Raw genomic sequence first — 22,040 nt, 5'->3', positions numbered from 1 at the left:
AACACCAGTTTAGAACAATAGAGAATATCTATCTGAGTACAACAAGACCAAAACAACAAAAATCAATTGAGTAGAAGTTGAGATATGAATTATTGAAGATTAAATGTGAAAACAGTACTTAGAAGTCTATAGCGGTGAAAAGGTTACCTGAGGTCATGAAGGACCAGTGCCAATCCAAAAGCTAGGGCGACCGCGATGAAGGGTAGGCCAGCTACAGAACCCATGCAGGGACCATGGAACAGTACCCTTGTTGGAGCAATGCATCGACAGCTAGGACGCTATGCCCTGATATTTCTGGTGCACTCAGGGCAATGCGTCATCAGGCTCAGTAGAAGTGCATGCGATGCATTATCGTCAGCTGCACAGAGCGTCATCATTGGGCCGCATCGTAGGTGAAACTGCTGACATCAGGTAGCTATTGCTCCAGCTTCAGTGATGCGATGCGCCGATTTTTCTGCTGCACTCAGGGTGATGCAGATTGTAGCTGCAGTACCAACTTCTGAGGTCCAGGATTGGATGGGGCACCTCAGGCAAGGGTAGAATTCACATATGGCAGAGTTCAGCAGCACCAGGAGAGTTGTCAGCAGTCTTCAATGTCCCTGAAACTGCAGAAGAACAGCGGGCAAATCTAGAAAGCCCTGGAAGACTCTTGGGTTCATGGATGTAGAGAACAAGTCCAGTCCTTCTCACTGCAGGACAGAAGCAACAGGCCAACACAGCAAAGCAAGTAGCAAAGTGGCAGTCCCCTTCTGCAAGCAAGCAATAGCCCAACACAGCAATGCAGTTGCAGAGTGGCAGTCCCTCTAAGTAGCATATCAGTCCTTCTTCCTGGCAGAGTGTCCTTGGTTCCAGTAGAGATCTGATTTGGTGGGGTTTGGGGTCCAGGGTGTATACTTTGATGCACTGGTTCTGGAAGGTGGGAGACACTTCCAGGTCTTCCTTTGAAGTCCTCACGGTCCCTGTCCTGCTCTCCCTAGTTAAGACTCTCTACAGGGGGTTGTGCAGCCCTTTGTGTGAGGAGAGGCACAGCCCTATTCAGGAGTAAGTGTCAGCTCCTCCTTCCCATCTAGCCCAGGAAGACCCATTAGCCTAGTGATAGGCAATCAATATGAAAATGCAGTACCCAAGCTCCCTTTGTGAGTCACTGTCTAGTGTGAAAGCACAGAGATCAGATGTCATCTACACCAGACATGTATTCAGAGAAAGGCAGAGGCACGGAATGTTTAAAGTAAGAAAATGCTAACTTTTTAAACATGGTATTTTCAGACCTGCAATTTAAAATAGGACTTCACCATAAGTTGTGATTCAAAATTTTGAGTCCAGGGACACCAAAGTCCATATGGCTATCTCTTCCCAGTTGGAAATTACACTTAAAAGATGTTTCAATGTAATCCCATGCTATCCTATGGGAGCCCTTGTAATAGTGAAAAACGGATGTAAGAGTTTTTCACTATCTGGACATGTTAAACTTAAAAGTGCATGTCCAACTTTTTAAATACATTGCACCCTGCCCTTGGGGCTAACTAGTGCCTATCTTAGGGGTGACTTGTATGTAATAAAATGAAGGTCTGGGCCTGTAAAACTGCACACAGGCTCTGCAGTGGTAGGCCTGAGATGTGTTTAAAAGGCTATTGTAGTGGGTGGCACAATCAGTGCTGCAGGCCCACTAGTGGCATTTCATTTACATGCCCTGGGCACATATAGTGAACTTTACTTGGGACTTAGTAGAAAAATTAAATATGACAATTGTGGAGAAGCCAATGCTCTCATGTTTTAGAGTACAGAGCATCTGCACTTTAGCACTGGTCAGAAGTCCTAAAGTGCCCAGAATCCTAAAAGTCAGCAAAACTTAAGTAAGAAAACAGAGGGCAAAAAGTTAGGGGTCACCACACCAAGGATGCCATGTCTAACGCACAGAAAAACATAGAAATTCAGCAGTTATAGTTCCATACATTAGATACATTAACATAACTTATTTTTTTAGGAATTGTTAAGAAAAATGCACATGAAATGGCTAATTTTGGTCCAGTAAGTGTAGTGTCTATTGTAATAGGAGACTGCTGTCAGTGCTGAATTTGTTAATGAACAAGTGCCATGGTCCAAAGTTTTGCTCTGGAGCCAGTAGTGTTATCAAAGGTTGAGGTGCAGAATACCAAGACTGCATAGCCCTAATCCACCACCACACACTCCCTGCATCTTTATCTCACTCTTGGAGGTTCTTTTTTGTCCATGGTTTCTCCCTTTGTCTCTGGTTTTCTGTTTTTCTCTTCCTCCTTTTCCCCCCTTTTCTGTTTTTTTGTCTCTTGCTCTGGATCAAAGTCTGCTGAGAAAAAAAAAGTGCTAGTCCCAAAAATAAGTGCTGGTGGGGCGCACCTGCAACCACCCACTCAAATTAAGCACTGACTGCTGTAAAGCTTCTAAAAGAGAGATATTTGAATCCGCTGTTGAAGCCTTGTCATAAGTCCCCTTCACACACAGGCAGATAGTGGCTTTATCAGTTTGCAGGGGGCTGCAGTGCAAACAGAGAAAGAGGGCCCTGCCGCACAATCAGTGGACAGATACGATTTGCAACTCCCCACCTCCAGAGCCCAGCACACAGGCCATGGGAAGGGAGCAATGCAGACACTGTTGGGTCTGACTCCAATAGGACTGGAGCTGCGGAAAATAAGGGGGTCTGAGTCTAAGATTTCCTGACAATCACTGCATTGTAACCAACGAAACTAAGATGATATGTGGGGAGGAAGATTTCAGAGATTTGTTGGTGTGCCTGAGCGAGGGTAGACAACACTCTGACAAGGTGAACCATTCCAAATGTATCAAAGCACTGAAGTCTGTGTGTGTTGTATAAAAAGAGATTGTTAAAAATTGTCAATAAATAGATAGTTTGGAAGAAGGTAGTAGTGTATTACCTGTAGATCATGCTGTGTGCCAGTGGCAGACCTGAATGAGTGCATATCATCTATCCTGCATATTTAAGGGTGGGGACGAGCCTCCTGTGGCACTTTCAAAGCACTGTTCCAGATCTCAAACCCGACAACCTACCCCTTTCCACAGAGACCACTCTACAAACCGACATTATACCTACTGGGGCCAACAAATAAACTAGTCTATTATGTGAAGACTGTAGGTACCCATTAGGGCACGTCTATCTCTTTTACTTACCTCTATTTCACTACACACTTGAGCATAGTCACAATTTTGCTTCCACACATCTGGAGCACCGCTCAGAACATCATGCATAACCACTAAACTCTTCCCACATAGTCCAATCTACAAATCAATGCTCAACAAATAGAGTAGCACCTTTATCAACCATCCACTATAAATACTTTGGGACAAGTAATGATTGTGTGATACTTTATAAATGGTATGGTAATTGTAATAGTATTTATATAGCGCTTACTACCCCTGACGAGGCGTCGAAGCGCTTTTCAGTGAGTAGCACGCTACTCCGGAACCCAACAAGAATTAGTGATGGATTAGAATCGGGAAATATGAGTACAGTTTTTGTATCATTATGAGTTAATTTGAGCCGTGGATGAGAGTTTGTTAGTTAGATTGACAGGAGTAATGGAGGGGTGGAGGAGGAAAAAAATCCAGAAGTGTTAATTGGGAGTACATCCCTCATTTACTCATCCCAGGGGCTTGGGATGAGTAAAGGGGGATGGAGGAGGGAAGATTCTGTGAAAGGGTTAGGGAGATCATAGTAGCAGGGTCAGATAAATGAGGGCAAATTTAGTAGGGTTGTTTGGGAGGTCATGGTAGTAGAGTGAAGTTTTGTGAGTTAGATGTGGAAGCAGAGGGAAGAGCTTAGGCAGAGTTATTTAGTAGATGAAAGTAGTAGAATGGATTTGGGATGAGTCAGAGTGGGGATGGAGGATAGATTAACTGAGACATGATATATGATGGTGGGTAGATAAGTGTGATAAGATGAGAGCAGGGATTCATAGGTATCTAGTATAACAACCCACCCAGGAGCCATGCAATGACCCACGAACATGCCAAGCACAGAAACAACATACACATATAAATACGCACGTATATATATATATATATATATATATATATATATATATATATATATATATACACATACACACATACACACATGAATACACACACATATGCACACATATATGTACATACAATACATAATTAGAACCATGGGTAAATCTGCTTAGTCAAACAGGTTCAAAGAGTGTGTGTGTATTTTATTGTTATGACATAGTAGCAATACATATTTTCTAAAGAACTATACATGACTTGAAAAAAACACATAATCAGAAAAAAATATTTATCAACATAGGCATATGCAGTCCATAAGTGTATGAATATGGTGGTTATGAAGGAAAGAGCCAACTCTTGAGTAGTTTTCTGAAGACAAGAAAGTTATCTGTGGCTCTTATAGTTGGTGGGTAATGAATTCCATAGTTTGGCTGCTTGAACTGAGAAGGATGTACCACCTATAGTCTTTTTCTTGTATGGTGGTGTTCTAAGGCGGGGTGCCAATCTTGAGCGGATGTTTCTTTGTTGGATGTATTTGGTTATTTTGTTTCTGATAAAAAGCGGTCCTGTTCCATGTATAGCTTTGTGGGTGATTCAAAGCAGCTTGAAAGTGCATCTTCTGGCAACGGGTAACCAGTGTAGTGCTCTCAAGGCAGGGGAGATGTGGGCTTGTGGCTTTACATGTAATAGTAGCCTGGCTGCGGAGTTCTGGATACGCTGTAGTTTTTTCATAATAGATAGAGATGATCCATGGTAGAGGCCATTGGCATAATCCAGTTTGGATAGTACAAGCGAGATAGTAGCTTGCACCTTGTGTGGAAATCCGAGGTGTGGTAAGATGCGTCGTAGAGTCTTCAAGGTGATGAAGCTTGTTCTTGCTAACTTGTCCACTTGGGCATTAATAGTTATCTTGGAATCCATGGTGATTCCAAGGTTTTTAACTTCCTTGGATAATTGAGGAGGTGGTCCGAGATCGTCAGGCCAGACGCACAGAGGGTCATAACTTTTCCAGTCACCACATATGAGTATTTCTGTTTTGGAGGTATTTAGTTTGAGATGACTCCAGGTCATCCACTGATCAACGGCTCTGAGGCAACTGAAGGTTTGTGATTTTTCAATGTTTTTGGGGCATTCTAATTTAAATAGTATTTGTGTGTCCTCTGCATTGTTGTAGCATGTGAGATGAAAATCATTGATCAGTTCTGGTAATGATATCATCGTGAGATGGTTGATCCTTGGGGGACCCCTGCTTTTGTGAGGGAGGGTTTGGACGAGAAGGGGGGTGAGTAGATGACATTAGATCTTTTTTGAAGATAAGAAGTAATCCAGTCGAGAGCAGTCCCTTGTATGCCGGCTTCGTGAAGTCTTTGAATTAGGGTGTCATGGTCAACTGTATCAAAGGCAGCCGAGTGGTCCAAGAGAAGTAGTGCAGCAACTCCATTGCGGTCAACTGTGTTTTTAAGATCATCCCAGATTGCTATGAGTGCTGATTCAGTTCCTCTTCCTGGGCTGAATCCAGTTTGGAAGTCTGAAAGTATAGAATTGTCTTCAATGAATTTTGACATCTGGGCGAATGCTGCTCTTTCTATCAATTTGCCCAGGAAAGGTCCATTTGTGATTGGTCTGTAGTTGTTGGGGTCTTGCGGGTCTAGGTTTGTTTTCTTTAATAATGGTCGTATGTATGCCTTTTTCAGGTCTACAGGAAAAGTTCCTGTAGTTAAAGAGTTGTTGATGATTCTTCTTACAGGTGTGGCAGCAGAAGTAGATAGAAGAATGTTCTTGAAGATTGGTGGTGGACAAGGGTCCGAAGGGCAACCAGAAGGCCTGCTTGCTTTGACCAAATAGTTCAATTCACCTTGGGATATTTGTTGGAAGGACTGTAGAGGCTGGGTTGGTTTATTCTTAGAGGATATTTTAGGAAAGGGTTTGGTGCTGATGGTTTTCTTCTGTTTTAAATAGGAGTCCAATGTGTCTGCCTTGGTTGTGTAGTGAGTTGCCAATTTGTTTTTGAAATCTTGAGTAGTGGGATGACTTTCTTCCATGCATGCAGGTTTTCGAAATTCATTGAGAATTTTATAAAATTCCTTGGTTGTAGATTTAGCATTTTGAATTCTGTCTGAGGAGTACCTTTTTTTAGTTTTTTTGATTGATGATTTGTATATTCTGTTAAGTTTGTGTAGCTGCAGTATGATGAAGCACAATGTTTTTGAGAAGGTCACTGTGGACTGAGGGTGGATGAGTTAAGCTGAGGTAAAAGTTCAGCCAGTGGCAATATGTGGGGATCAGGTTTAAGGACACCTACATATGGGTGAAGAAGCCTATGCTAGGAGAAGGAGAGAGTAAAGAGGATGAGAATTGAATCATTTTTACTATAAAGAGAAAAAGTTGATGGTTACAGATTATTCTTGATGGATTGCGGCAGTGACTAACATCAGGAAAGGTAGTGGAGGTAGAATTCTACCAACAGGACTAGGAACAGTGATAACATTTACATTTAAGTATAGATAGAGAATGCAATTCTTGTATTGAGCAGGGTTACGAATCATGTGAGTGAAGGGTATGAGGGAAATAAGGCGCTGGGAGAGATAGCTCCCTCTGATGAGGAATGCAGGTGGTGAAGCCGTAGGTATTCAGCTGTTAGTGGAGAGGGCTCTATGCAGGAGGTAGTTCGGTGCTCGGTGTGGTAGTTTGCAATGACTGTGACCTGAGTGGTGCATGGAAAGTGGATTTGTTTGCTCTTATCACGTAGACAAAGGTGGTCGAGAGCATCTGTTCTATCTAATGGTCAGAATTAAGCATGCTCAATAAGTTGTGTCCTGAGCAGGTGGGCTTTTATTTTTTAAATATGATGGGGGACTTTGTTTTTCAAACATAAGAAGGGAGTGAGATTTCAGGGCTCGCTGGTGGACCCTGTAAATGATTAGTTGGGGGGCCTCTTCTTTCTGGAAGATGGGAATTTTTCATCCATTTCACTTTTCTTCATATTGCTCTGATGCCTCCTAAAATTGTTTGTGTAGGAAGCTGGCCTGGTGTGCAATGGGTACCCAAGGTACTTACACCTTATACCAGGTCCAGGTATCCTCTATTAGTGAAGTATAGACAGTGTCTAAAAGCCAGGCTCTCTAAAGTTAGCTGTAGATGAGCAGCCAAGGCTTATCTAGGAGACATGCAAAGCTCATGGAAAACCACTGTAGTCACACAGCACTTACACACATGAAAGAAAACACTTATTTGTACAAAAATAAAGATACTTTATTTTTAGTCACACAATACCACAATGTACTAGAAGGGCAACCCTCCAATAAGAGGTAAGTAAAACACTAGTAAACTGCAATAGGCAAAGAAAAGGTTAGAAACAGTGCAAATGAAGTTAGGCAATAGTGACCCTAGGGGGAGCACAAACCATATACTAAAACAATGGAATGCAAACACAGGTCCCCCACCTAGGTAAGTGGAATGTGTAGAGGGGAGCTGGGAGTACTAGAAAAACAGAGAGGTAAGTAACACAGTACCCCCCAGCAACCCGGAAAGCAGGAGTAAATCACTGGAATTTCCCCAAACCACCGAAAAGGATGGAAAAGAAGAAAAGAAGACACCCAGATAAGACTGCAAGAAACCAACAGTGGATTTCTGGAGAGGACAAACTGTGGAGAGAGGGGACCAAGTCTATGAGTCACAGTGGAGTCCAGGAGGAGTAGGATCTACTATCCATCTAGCTGTACTTGCAGGAGTTGGTCGACGGTGATGGAGAACAGGTCAGCACTGCAGCCCTGGAGCCAGAGAAGAGTTCCTCAGAGATGCAGACGATGTCCCACGCTGGAATGAAGATTGCAGATGGGTGTCAGTGCAGGAATTTCACCAACAAGCATTGGCAAAGGCCAAATCGCGGTTAGTGGAAAAGTGGTGCTGCCGGGGACCAGTAAGACCCAGGAGGACTCAGCCCAGGAAAGGGAGTCAGAGGGGACCCTCAGCAACACAGAGAGTCCACAGGAGCAAGGGCAGCACCCACAGGAGTCCCACAGGACAGAGACACAGTAGTTGCACAAGGAGCCCATGCAGCACACAGAAGAAGGGTCTCACACTGCAATAGAACCACGCAGATGGCTGTGCGTTGTAGGAAGGAGAGCTGAAGATGGGAGCTGCACGTAGCCTGTAGTTCCCTTGGAGGAGGTGCAAACAAGCCTTTGCAGCTGCAGGAGACGTGTGCATGGTGGTACTGTCCTTCGTGGGAAGGCAAGGGCTTACCTCCACCACAGTTGGACAGCTGGCATAGAGGACCAGGATGACCACACCAGGCCACCACCCGTGATGAAAGATCCACACAGCTCAGGATGAGTGGAGATCCATGCAGCTGGTAGTTGTTGCAGTAAGTGCCTGTGGATGCAGGGGAGTGACCTCTTCACTCCAAGGGAGATTCCTTCTTCCTTCTCATGCAGACTGAACACTTGCCACCCTCAGAGGATGCACACCTGGGGAAATGTTGCGGAAGCTGTAAGGAGCTGTGGAAACAATGTTGCAAGAAGAGTCTTCTTCGTGGATGCAGATTGTCAGTTCCTGGAGGGTCCTGTCACGGTTCCAGTGGTTAGAAGTCGAAGTGAGGTTGCAGAGGAGTCCTGCTGAAATCTTGCAAGCCAAATCTGAGGACCCAACCAAAAGAGAGACCATAAATAGCCCTGAAAGGGGGATTGGTTACCTGGCCAGGTGACCACCTACCAAGATGGGGCTCTGACGTCATTTGCCTGGCCTGGCCACTCAGATGCTCCCAGAGGTCCCTGCCAACCTGGAATTCAAGATGGGAAAACCCAGGGACCCTCTGGAGGCACTCTGGGCACCACCCCTGGGGTGGTGATGGACAGGGGAGTGGTCACTCTACTTTCTATTGTCTAGTTTCGCGCAAGAGAAGGGACTGGGGGTCCCTGAACCAGTGTGGACTGATGAATGTATGGAAGGTACCAAATGTGCCCTTTAAAGCATACCAGTGGCTTGGGGAGGCTACCCCTTCCAAGCTAGTTACACCTATTTCCAAAGGGAGAGGGTGTAACCTCACTCTCTCAAAGGAAATCCTTTGTTCTGCCTTCCTGAGCTTGATCAGATTAAGCAGCAGGGGGCCGAAACTTGTCTGAGGGGTGGCAGCAGCTTGGGCTGCCCGGAAAACCCTAGAAGACTTTTGGTAGAAATGCTGGGTTTCCTCTAAGGAGCCCCCAGAGGGCATGGAATCATACTTCCAATACTGGCAACACACAGGTGATTGCACCCTGCCCTCTGGGCTAGGAGGGCCTGCCATAGGGGTGACTTATAGTGACCTGGTGCAGTGACCTATGGTGAAAAAAGGTGCATGCACCCTTTCGCACAGGCTGCAATGGCAGGCCTGCAGAACACTTTCCATGGGCTCCACCTGGGTAGCATAATTCATGCTGAAGCCCATGGGGATCTCCTTGTACCCTAATGCCCTGGGTACCTGTGTACCATATACTAGGGACTTACATGGGGGCACCAATATGCCAAACTTGGTCAGCAAATAGTACAAGATACCAAGTTAGATGGGAGAGAGCATAATCACTGGGGTCCTGGTTAGCAGGATCCAAGTGAACACAGCAGGATCCCAGTGAACACAGTCAAACACACTGAAAACAGGCAAAAAGATGGTACTTTCCTACAGTCTGTCTAATGGGTATTTTCGTATTTCAAGGCTGAAGGTTTTTTGTGTTATGTTGGTCATGCACCATGCTGTGACTGACAAATGACAACAGTGTAATGAGACTAAACCTACAGTAATATTGTTAAAGAATTACTGACAATTAGTGTAATCTTATGCAGGTTACATTGGACCTGACTTAAAGTTGGGTGGACAGAGCTCTGTCTGTAAGTGTGGCGAAAGCCTTTACCTTTACCCCCTAATAGACTACTGTCCTCCAGATTTAGAGATGACCACTGGGACAGTGGTCATCTCTGTACATTGAAAAGAAACTCAACTACGGCACCCCTTTTCAATATACAAAATGTTTGTTGGACAGCCGCCATTGGTTTTGAAAGCTATTCAAAAAACGTTTTCCAAAGCAGGAGTTTGTTTCTGAAAAACAAATAACTGACTCCCACATAGCTTTCTCCAAGGGTGTGGAAGTCATTATTGTTTTGTTTATGTCCCCCACCACCAGGTCTTTCCTGGTGGTGATAGACAGAAAAAAGATATTACACTGTCCACCCTAAATGGGGCAGGTGGGGTAATGTCCTTCCTCCAACAGTCCCTACCATGTTGGAGGAAGCTTTCTCTAGATGGAGCCAACAGGGGTACTGTCAATGGTAAACTTAAGGTCCAATTGATTCTAAATGAGGATGCTGGAATGAGGGTTTGACGGGTATTGTACTCCGTTGCCTTTGCTTCAGAGGTCCCTGTTGATCAAACCTTACATCAGGCCTTTTGTCTTCTTGGTGACTTGGGCTTCTGATGTGCTCTCAGCTGTTTTGGGGTTGTCACCTAGACTGATTCTGTATCCTGCAACATGCTGACACCAGGCAATACAATTATGCAATATGCTTTTTAGACAGTGTTTCAAGTTTCATAAACTAAGTTGACAGATGATAGAAAGGCTGCCCTAATATTCGCTGGCTGGAAAAGGAAGGACAGGTCTAGCTGAAATCAGTGAGATTCCTTTTCTACTCGGAAAGAAACAGAATGGTGGTAAATCAATTTACCCCACTTTTGACCCATTTTTACTTATATAAGGTTAGGTCTACCTTTTTTCTGTTGGAATATGGAATGATGGAGGCCTATATTATTTGAAGAATGGGTGGGGGTGAGTAGAACAGACACTTGACTAAAGTGATATCAGTACTGTCTGCAGCTGATTCCGGACAGAAGTAAGGGCCAGACGAATGAGGCGATTTTGCAGTCACAAATTGCAAAAGTTGCATTTTGTGACCGCAAATTAGCCTTGTTGGATGCATCATCCCTATTTTGTAAGTCGGTATCTTGCTGACTTCTAAAATAGGGATTGTGACTCGCTATTAGGAAGAAGGGTTCCAAGGGCGTCCCTTCCTATTTGCGACTCACAGGTCTATATATGATTGTTTTGTGAACATGAATGAAGTCACAAAACAATAACAGTTACCACCAGTTTCAAATTGGAGGTGGCTCATTTGCAAATGGAAGGCGCCAACATTTTTTCAGGGCAGTTAGTGGTCCCACAGACCACTGCCTACTCTTAAAAAATCAAACTGAAACGTTTCATTTTTATTTTTGAAATGCACCCTATTTTCCTCTAAGGAAAACGGGCTGCACTAAAAAAAAAATACTTTATTTAAAAAGCAGTCTTAAACATGTTGGTGTGCTGACGCCAGCAGGCCACCATCCCTGTGGGTGCGGCCATTCCCATATGGGTCTCAAATTGTGACCTGCCTCATGAATGTTAACGAGGCAGGTCCCTTGCGACCCATTTGTGAATCCCAAACAGTGTGGTTGACTCTGTTGCACATTTTCTTTTGCAACTCACAATTTGCAATTCGCAAAAGATTACAAATTGTGAGTTGCAAAACAAAATGGTCATATATCTGGCCCTAAGTGACAAGGCATGGATAGACGAACTTAAACCTACAGTTTCTTTCAAGGACTTACTAGAAGGGCTGGACTGTCACTTGGGTCTTTGCTTGCTGCAACCTTGTGCTGAGAGCACACTGCAGTAAATAGATCATTAACTAAATGTTTTCCACATTAGTATGTGGCTGCTTGGTTTTGACCTACTTTGAGAGGTGTGTAATGCGCAACCAAGGGCGCTGTCAATGTCAAACCTGAAACGGCAGTGGGAGGCTCAACTATGCCAGTCTTTTAACCACTAGGTATTTATTGCTATATGACGCTCATGCTGCTCTAATGAAAAAGCAAAGCGTGCTCCAGAGTTTGGCATGTGACACATAAAGGCGTGGTATTTTTTAATGGGGTCCTAGAACACCAGTAGATTGCCACAATGAGAAATGTGAAACAGGGGTTCCGAGATGAGAAATGAGGGATGCGAAAGTAGAAGGCACTCTGCACAACCAAGGTTGAAGGCGCTGCCTGACTGTCGGACAGTGCAGAGACCTGAGATCTGTCCTAAAAAAGGTAACAAGCAAAGCACATCTATTGGCCTGTGTTTCTGGAAAGCGTGTACGTTTTCTAAAGGCATAATGATTAATCAATTTTCTTACTGGAGATGCCTCGAGTGTCCCTCTGCTGTGTTATGAACCAGTCAAGTTATACATATTGAGGACCAGGGATGATCGGAGCAATGTTCCGTCTGCAGTTCTCCATCTCAGAAGTGGTTGTTTTCTTGGCGGCACCTTTGAATGCAGCCTGCAAGCCTGAATCTCCCTGTATCCCAGCAAGTCCCATCGTCCCGGCTGGGAGTTCATAACCCCAGACAGTAACGTGGAAATGCATTTATTTGGGGGTGGCGACAATGCCTCAGATACTCCCCTCCTCCCCGCCCCGACTCTGCGCTTCCTGTGTTTGGCAGAGCTCCTCTGCATTATCTGCTGTGCATGCACAGAGCCTGAGCGGGGAACTACCGGCTATTGATGGCGCCGGTAGGTTGTTGTTGTGGGTCACAAGGACTGCAAGGCCCAGTATTCCCTACTGCCTGAGGAAAGAGGAGCCCACCTGTGCTAAAAAGAGCGCTCCCCCAGCTGCTGCGTGGGATGACGCTTGATGTTGTGGGCCACAAGGACTACGATCTCCAGTATTCCCTGCTGGCAGGGGGAAGAAAAGGAGCCTACATGCACTACAAAGGGGGCTCCAGCAGCCACTGCTTGTGGTGCGTTTCGGCATGGCTCGGGCAAAGACCAGGTCAAGAGCGGGCTCATCTGCTTCTGTCAGAACCCAGAGGAGGCTGCACTGGACTGGGTCTCCTGGCCCTTTTGGGCAGGTGCATACTGCAGAGGAGGTTTGGGCATAAAAAAATACATACCACCCGAATACTGGAAAAAAGGTACTCAGTCTAATACTTTAGCAAACATCTTGTCTGGAGCGATGGGCGCTCTTGACATGAGACACTTAGGCCCTCATTATGAGAATGGCGGTCTTTTGCCAAGACCGCTGTGCATAGTGCCGCTACCACACCGCCAATGCTGGCGGTACAGTGACCGCCTTTATTTGGTGTCACCCACGGATTTCCACTCATTCACAGGCGGAATTCCGACACCGTCAGCCTGACTGACGCCAGTTGAGAGGCTATTCCACCACCATCACCACCACGCCGCAAGGATAATACGGCATGGCGGACCCTGCTCGACGGTGCAGGGCGGCAGTGGAACAACTGATACCCATCCCCTCCCAGATGACCACCTTGTCCAGACAGGTAGGTTGACCGAGCGAAAGGGGGTGGGTGGGTGTGTGTGTAATGGAATGGGGATTTGTGGAGGGGGTGTGTATAAATCCATAGGGGGAGTGATTGTATGAATTTGGAGGGGGGAGTGTGTGTATGAATGAGAGGGGGGTGCGTATGTGTGAGAGCCAGGGGGGTACATGTGTGTCAGTGTGAGAGCGAGTGGGGGTGTTTGTATGGTTGTGGTCGGGTGGGGGTGTTTGCAAGTGTGTGGATGGGTGGTGTTGTGTGCATGTGTGTGGTGTGTGTATGTGTATGTGTAGTGGTATGCGTGTGCATGAGTTCGTGTGTGTATGTATGTGTGTGTGGAGGGTGTGTGTGTCTAAATGGAAGTGGAGGGGAGGGGGATGTATTGGGGTGCGAGTGAGTAGATGTGTGTATTGGGATGCATGCGAGTGGGGGTGCATGTGTGCAAGTCTGCGAGTGAGTGGAGGTGTCTGTGTGGATGCGTGAGAGTGAGTGGGGTTGTCTGTGTGGATGCGTGCAGTCGGTGGGGGTGCAGATGGGGGTGTGTAAAAGTGTGTGGATGAGGGGGGTGTGAATGATTGTGGGGGTGCATATGTGTGAGTGGGGAGGTGTGTATGTCAGTGTGAGAGCGGGTGGGAGTGTTTGTATGGATAGGTGTGGTTGGGTGGGGGGTGTTTGGAAGTGGGTGGATGGGTGGGGGGTGCCTGCATGTGTGTGGACGTGCATGTGCTGGCAACAGCATTACCGGGTGCATTACCACCAGGGTTTTCATGGCGGGACGACCGCTGAAAAAAGCCTAGTGGTTCACTGCATCCTAATACAGCCAGCGGCCTTAGGTCTGCTGCCATCCCGGAAGGGCTCACGGCGGCCGCCTCGGTCTGACCAGACCGGTGGGACCGGCGGCGTTGTGGCAGTTTGGCTTCAGCCAAACCACACAACTCGTAATGCGGCTATCTTTACCGCCGGGTCCACCTTGGTTAGACTGCCACCGCGAGTTTGGCGGTCTCATGACTGCCAAACTCGTAATAAGGCCTTAATGTGGAGAGCAGAATTGAGGCAAACCAACTGAGTATTAATAGACAAGGAGAAGCACACAACATAAAGGTACTCACCAGTGCCTCCAACAATCAAACATTAGTGGGCCATGAGTAGGGCAGGCCTGATAGGGTTAACTCATGTGTGCTCAACGACACCTTGTTGATAACAACCTCAAGGGAAGGCAGAAACTGGTCTGGACTGAAAAACAATCAATGCGCAATCTAGGACAGAAAGTGGGATTTATAAATTAAATCGATAAGGACATATATATTTGCAAGGAGAGTGAACTGGGTGGGGAGAGGCGCTAAAACGTTTAGTGGGGAGGGCTTTGATATAAATCTTAGGTCTCCAGAGTTTGTCGGGAGGATCCTAATGAGACTCAGCTCTTCTTATAGTGACAACCCACAGATTTCAGTTGCCCTATTTAGTGATTTTTACTAACTCCTCAACACCTCCCACCCATCCAGAAGAACCCACGTGAGGCTAAATGCTAAATTTCATAATCAGACAAGTGCTTATAGCAATTACATGGCTGATTTTGCCTGACACACAGTCTATCGATTTGGCTGCTGAAATGACTGTTCTGGCCCTGGGTCAATAGATTGCCATAGACTCCTATGGCAATCTATTGACATAGGAAACAGGGATACAGGGATGGGTGCTGCTGATTAATTTCCAGGTTACTTGTTCTGGAAAATTGAGGCTCTAGAAAAGAAAGTAGAGTGGTTAGATGTTATAAAAAAAGCACTTGATTGCTTTCTTCCAGGGGAATAGGCAGTAGACCCCCAACGTACTAATTAATGGCTATGTGACATTTCACATGCCTGCGTCCGTGCCAACTCAGAGAAGGCCATGGAAGGCTTGGCCAAATATATATATATATATATATATATATATATCGACTTTGTCAAAGGGATAAGACTATACATATCAGTCAGACTGGCGAGCTATATTATTATATCATGAGTTCAGAAGCTTCCATGGGGCACACGGCTAGTATGCATTCATTCCTATAACATCTTTAATGCGCGTAGAACTGGCGTGATCAGTAGGCTGGACAAACATTTAATGGCATTAAATAAGAAAGGGTACGATCTAAATATGCTTCGGAGTGGGGACTCCAATGCAAACATTTGTCAGTTCACATCCAGCGAAATCTGTAGCTTCGCCGATGCGGAGGGAAATGTGCAAACACATTTCACTCATGAAGGATACTGAAGCATGATTAATCACATGTTTGTGGTTTATTGTTTACAAACGAAGGGGCAGATTTACAAGCTCGTTGTGCCGCCCTAGAGTATATTTGTTTTTACGCTAAGGCGGCACTAAGAAAGCCTTTCTTCTGCGCCATATTTACAAGGTGACGTAATGAATGCATTGCTCCACTTTGTGAACCCTTGCGCCACATGATGCCTGCGCCAGGCATAATGGATGCAATGGGGGCGTTCAGACGCATGGAGGCTCGAAAAAATGGCACAGTTAAATTTATAACATTTTACTCTGCCATTTTTTTGGTCATATTTAACACCTGCTCAGAGCACGCGCTAAAATGAAGCACCCATATTAACCTATGGGCCTCCCTGTGCTTTGCTGCATTAGTGTAAAAAAAATTGACACTAGTGCAGCAAAGCGCCACAATAGCATCAAAAATGTTAACGCTATTGTGCTAATGACCACCATGATGCACCATATTATATATATGGCACAACAATGGTGTTGTTAGGTGGCGGTATGGGAACCCAAGAAAAGTGGCGGATCAGGACTGATGCGTCACGTTTTTCTAAATTTGTCCCAAAGTGCGCAGACCGAGAGCCTGGTTTGTAAATAAATGTGCAGCCAAAGGAGAGGGAGGCATGATTAATTTTAATCTAGTATCAGACAATTTGAGTCATCATATTTATAAGTTTAATAGCCATGAAAACTGTTTTAGTGACAATCGTGCGCAAAGTCTGCAGATTGGTAGTGATATATGGGAAGTCCAGCATGCATATCATAAGGCTTCTAGAGACATTAAGGTATCTAATGCCCCTCGAATTAAGTGGGATATGATTAATTCAGTTCGTTTCCTGGCAAAATTATTTAAGGAAAGTAAATCACAGGAAAGCCTTTTTTTGGACAAGAATGATTGGGTCACAAACATGAAAGAGGCCGTTGTTGAAATGTCAACTTGCATCAATGGGGAACTTTCCAGGCTCTGCCAGTAAGGATCCGAAGTGAGGGGTTGGTGCGACCATGAATGCACTAATGCACATAAGAACATTAAGGGCGCTCTAGGCAAAGATAATTGCTTTAATACTGAGATTACTGTGTATGGAAGAGGTATAAACGAACTCTTACACAGAGGAAGAACTAAAAGAACTAGTCAAAGTGATTAATAAATGCCCAGACTTTGAGGCCCCCTGGGGACAACGGGGAAGCGTCACACCTCTTTAAGTCAAATATAGAGTTTTGGGGACCTTTATTGCCCAATGTACTGAGGGCAGCTTGCTAAGATGGGAAGGCCCTGGTCATTAATCATGCATAGTTAAAGGAGGAGATCGTAATGACCTAAGCTGCTATCACCCAATCTCCCCACTGGACTCGCTGGTCAAGACAGAGCCATCTTGACAGACACCCGGTGCGGCCCGGAGGGGCACAGGCACTGTAGAAAAGTGCCTTGTCTGTATTTACTATCTTCAAAATATCTAGTAGCTAAAAAGGGCACTAAATACCTAGGTTCCAGGGTTCTGACAAGTGCATTTGGTTGCGTCTCTCAGTCACATTTGGCATTTGATGAAGAGAAATGGGATGGAGGATAAACATTTTAGGTATAATTAGAGATATCTATTCAGGGACCACTGCCAAAGTAACATACAGAATGGCTTGGGAGTGCATTGAGGAATTCTCCATAGTTAGTGGCGTGAGGTAGGGGTGTGTCCTTAAGCTCTTTTTCGTCATCCTATACATCAATAACCGGAAAAAGGATGTTGGTAGAGGCTTGCAGGGAGTGGGACATGCCCCAGATTGGCTATGATCTCATTCCACCGCTCCTCTACGTGAATTACGCAATCCTTATGGCCCGGGCACCTAAAGCCCTTCAGCTTGGATAATTTTACCTCCTAAATGGGAGATCGGGACCTGAAAGCCAACCTTAAAGAATCATATGTAATTATTTGTGGCGCTTCAATCCCGCCAAGAAAAAGTTTTAGTATCCAATGTGTCAAGCTGATGCATACATTTGCTTATTTAGGTATCATCTTTAATTCAGCTGGCACCTGGAAACAACAGGTTGACATGTGAAACGACAAGTTTGTAATGGCTTCACCATGCACTTTTTTGCTTCTCATCAAAATTAGGATTAAACCCAATTAAGGAAATGTGCATGATACACCGAGCGACGTGCATATCGATGGCCACTTATGGGGCTGGTATATGGGTTCATGCAAATGTGTCAAAGTTAAATCTACCTGAGGACTACTGTTTGAAGAGACTTTTATCGGTCCCCACTGGCTTCCCATCTGCTATTTGCCACACTGAATCAGGACTGCCATATGTAGCAGATTTTATTAGAGTTCAGCCCTTGCTACTGAGGCATGTGTTAAGGCCCAAACCAGAGGCACACCTAAATAGAATGCTTGTGTTGCAGTGCCTCTCATTAAGTAGGGAGATAGATACAGTGGCGGTTCGCGGCAGGGAAAAGTGGCAGGATGGGGTGGGGCAGCACGTGTGGTGGGGGGAACAACAGAAAAAATATATAATAATGAAAACAATAACTTACCTTATGCGCCACGCCAGTCATCTGCTCCTCTCTACTACTGCAAGCACCCTGCCCTGTGTCCCCAGGCAGGGCGTTCCGAGGCAGAGTGAAAGTCTCTGCCAGCTACTTCGAACCCAGCAATGCAGGGAGAGCCCAGTGCTCATGTATGTTTGGCCGGCATGAGATGGCCGGCCAAACATAAATGCACGGTGAGGGCTGTGCAAACCCCCATTGTGCTTGTCACAGGCCTGCCCCTTTTACTATAAAACAATAATAAACCAGCGGCGGCTCCTCAGATATGTTGAAGGAGTGTCATCCCCCCGCCAGCAGCTGCGTAACTTTTACAACAAAACAATAATAAGCTGTGTCTATTATTGTTTTCTTGAAAAAGGTGCACAGCACTCCCCTTCAGTGCGCATGTATGTTTGGCCTGCCGTCTCGGGCTGGCCCAACACATGCACACTGTGCTCTCTCCAGCCTGGCACTACGTTACCAGGCTGGAGAGAGTGGGCACAGGCATTCATGCAGAGTTAGGATTGGCTGCCGGGGAGACTGGGAGCCTGTGCCTCCAGTTAACAGGAAGAAGGAGCGGCGGCGAGGGAGGTATGTTTTTTTTTAATGTAATATTTATTTTACACCCCTCTGTACACCACCCAGCCCCTTCACTGCGCAATGAGCCTCAACTGTAATAAACGTAGGCCCAGATTTAGAAGGGACTAGCGCCATTCCAACGCCACATTTGCATAATTTGTTAATGCTAATTTGGCATTGGAAGGCCAAAAACGCTGTACCATATTTACAAAGTGGCGCAATGGTTGCCTTGTACCACTTTGTAAGCCCTTGTGCCACATTATGCCTACGCCAGACATAATGTATGCAAGGGGGGGTTCTGGCACTAGGGGGGCTGAAAAAATGCTGCAAAGGAATCTAAGAGATTTCTTTGCATCATTTAATCGCCATTTTTAACGCCTGCTAAAAGTAGGCGCTAAAGGGATGCTCCCATTGTTTTCAATGGGCCTCTGGGTGCTTTGCAGGATTTGCGTCAATAATTTTGACGCTAATCCTGCAAAGCCCCAGACTAGCGTAAAAAATGATGATGCTAGTACCCCTGACTACTGCAATGGTGCGCCGTATTCTGCAGCGCCACTTTTCATAAGTCTGCCCCATACTTTATTACTATTTTATAGTAAACGTTTTGCAGTTCCTGCTGCTGGCGTGGGGCGACCGTACTCCGCCATAATGGAGGAGCCGCCCTGGATAGATATTCTATGGCTAAACACATGAAGACTGTCATCTGATTGATAGACCTCAGTGTTTGAGGATCCAGAACCCGTGTCAGTTGTGAGCAAGACAGAGCTCAAACATGTGTGTCCCCAACATTTTTCGGAGGCGAGATTGTCTTCTATTGAGCTTAAAGTGACTTTTAAGACATACTCAGCTCTGAGAGTAGTTTGAAATCCTATTTGGCAGTAATCACAAACAGCCAGCAAAGATATATTTTAACTCAGGTTAGATTTAATATGATATACTGTATTGCTACTTTTCCCTGTAGTAATAATTGGTCTAAATTCTTAGCAAACTGTCCCTGCTGGACTTAAGGCAAGCTGCATTTTACTCTGTTTTGAAGCTTTTATACTGTACCCAGAACACTTTTTCCTAAACCCTTCTAAAAAAAAATTGTATCCACAGTAAAGCTGCATAGATTTATTTTTTTGTTGCAACAATTAGGTTCTCTCAAAATTTGTGTATCATCATACAATTGGCGTGCCTTATCAATCACAAAATCCATGGGGAAGGTATGATCTTAACTTGGTTATACCATGAGATGTGATGAAGCAGAAAAAGAAAGACTAACAAACATTTATATATCACGTAACACAATCGTATAAGACAATGTGATTTTAGCAAAGAAAAATAATGAATGTAGAAAAATGTGCCCACGAAGTAGGTCGCCATTAGTATAAACAAGCTTAATTAATCATGAAAACCAACAAATGTACTAATATGTCATAATTGAAGCTATATTCTATGATTTTCTCGTTAAAACTGTTATACGCTTAGCTTAAATTTAGCAGAGGCTTTGGCCTAGTTGCCTGGTCTCAATTTTAACTGCGTAGTTTTCACTTGTATTAACAAAGATGTGTTTTGAATCTTTAAAAGCTGTTTTTTTCCAGTAGAATGACTAATACACTTATCTCAAAGTTGTGTGCTAGGCAACTTTCATCTCCTTTGAAGCAAGGTCAGTTTCTGCAGGTGCAGACAATGAAGACACTGATGCAGAATTAATTGACAACTTTGTTGCTGCTTATGTTCCAAAACGCCAAGGACACCTTATGCGTAGATGAGTATTAAGAGAAAAGACACTATTCATTGGTCAAAGAGAAATGCCCCCTTGGACCCTCCAATGGAAGAACCTGAGGAATTTTGAACTTTTCTTACTTAATCCCACCGGACGAAGAGAAGACAGCCATTTTTCTTTGATGCCATTTTGAAGCCAGATTTGAGAAGCCATTTTGATGACACTTTGATGCTTTTTCTCTATCCCAGAGAGAGAGACTTTAAAGAATTCTCACCCTAGAGACTTTAACTTTACTTTGCCTTGCCCATACAATAACTTCTGTCCCCCCATTTTCCTTGCTGCTGTAAGGAAAACTGGACTTAGCTTTGGCCCCCTTGAAGTCTGCCCCATGCTGATCGAACCGGTAACTGAAGGACGAAGACTTACCTTGAATGCTGATTGTATTTGGTAATTATAAAAGGATAAAATGTACTATTCATTGTGTTTTCCTTCTTAGGTACCAACTGCTTATTTTGACAGAGCCTAAGCTAGAAGTTTTCTAAATTTATGTTGATTAAATTAATTTTGCATGAAGCCCCACATGCCAATGCTAATCAGAAGTTAGTTGAGGTATTCATTTGATGCACCATGCTGAATTGAAATTTTGTTATGCTGACCGATGTATGCAATTAGTCAATTTCAGTTACTTTTATTAGTGATTTGCGTAGCTATATCAGAGTGTGTGATTATTCTAGCTTTACGTAGGTTGTGTTTCTTCTGTCGCTATGGACAGCCAGTAATGTTCGTATATGTTTATCATTTGAATTTGAGACTTACTTACATTCTGTTAGCTTTGTTAATATAGGGAAATAAACTCATTAACTTTTAATAAACAGGTGTGGTTATTCATGACTGAAAGGTCGTGGTGTGTCTAATTGCTGATTTCTATTGATTCCTAATTTATTGATTGATTAGCTAATTGAGTATTGGTTATTGATTATAAATGATTATTGACCACTGATTTGAGGGATCTGACAATTTCTTCGGATGAGGAGAACTCAACCCGGTCAAAAGGTTCACCGGCCTCCGGAGTGTCCAAGTATAAGTAATTTACAAGGACTGGAAGCGCTATCAGATGTAACCTTGTTTTAGATATCTGTTCAACATTCTTTTTATCAGACTTGCATGCTTTTAATTTTTTTAATGTGCTTTTACTGCTTTGTAGAATTTAGACAAAGTTTACATTTATAGCTTGCGCTCATAACGCCTGCGCAACGCAGATAGGAGTCCCCCAACAGTGTCGTTTCCTGTAGCCCAAGTGAACATATAACAGAATATGCACACAGAAGCGACCCACCCAATTTGAATGTGGGCTGGGGCAGAACATAGAGAAGAAATCCGTCATCATTCAGTGCTCCCTCCAGAAAGAGGACAGACTCCCATTATCATACACTCCCATTATAATGTCACGTCACATCACCGGTGAAACCAGCCTGACTTAAAAGCATGCCGTGAATTTTTCGCTTGGGTGGGTCTGATTGGCTGAGGCAGCCTGAGCTAGAAAACTGAGGGAGAATTTCAAAAGGCTTTCACCCACGAGAAGGGACCAAAAGAGCACTGGTCCCCACAGATAAACGCTGGTGGGGCCAACTGGCTGAAA

This window comes from Pleurodeles waltl, chromosome 3_1 (assembly GCF_031143425.1).
Source record: "Pleurodeles waltl isolate 20211129_DDA chromosome 3_1, aPleWal1.hap1.20221129, whole genome shotgun sequence".
Classification (NCBI taxonomy): domain Eukaryota; kingdom Metazoa; phylum Chordata; class Amphibia; order Caudata; family Salamandridae; genus Pleurodeles; species Pleurodeles waltl.
This window is presented reverse-complemented; position numbering follows the sequence as displayed.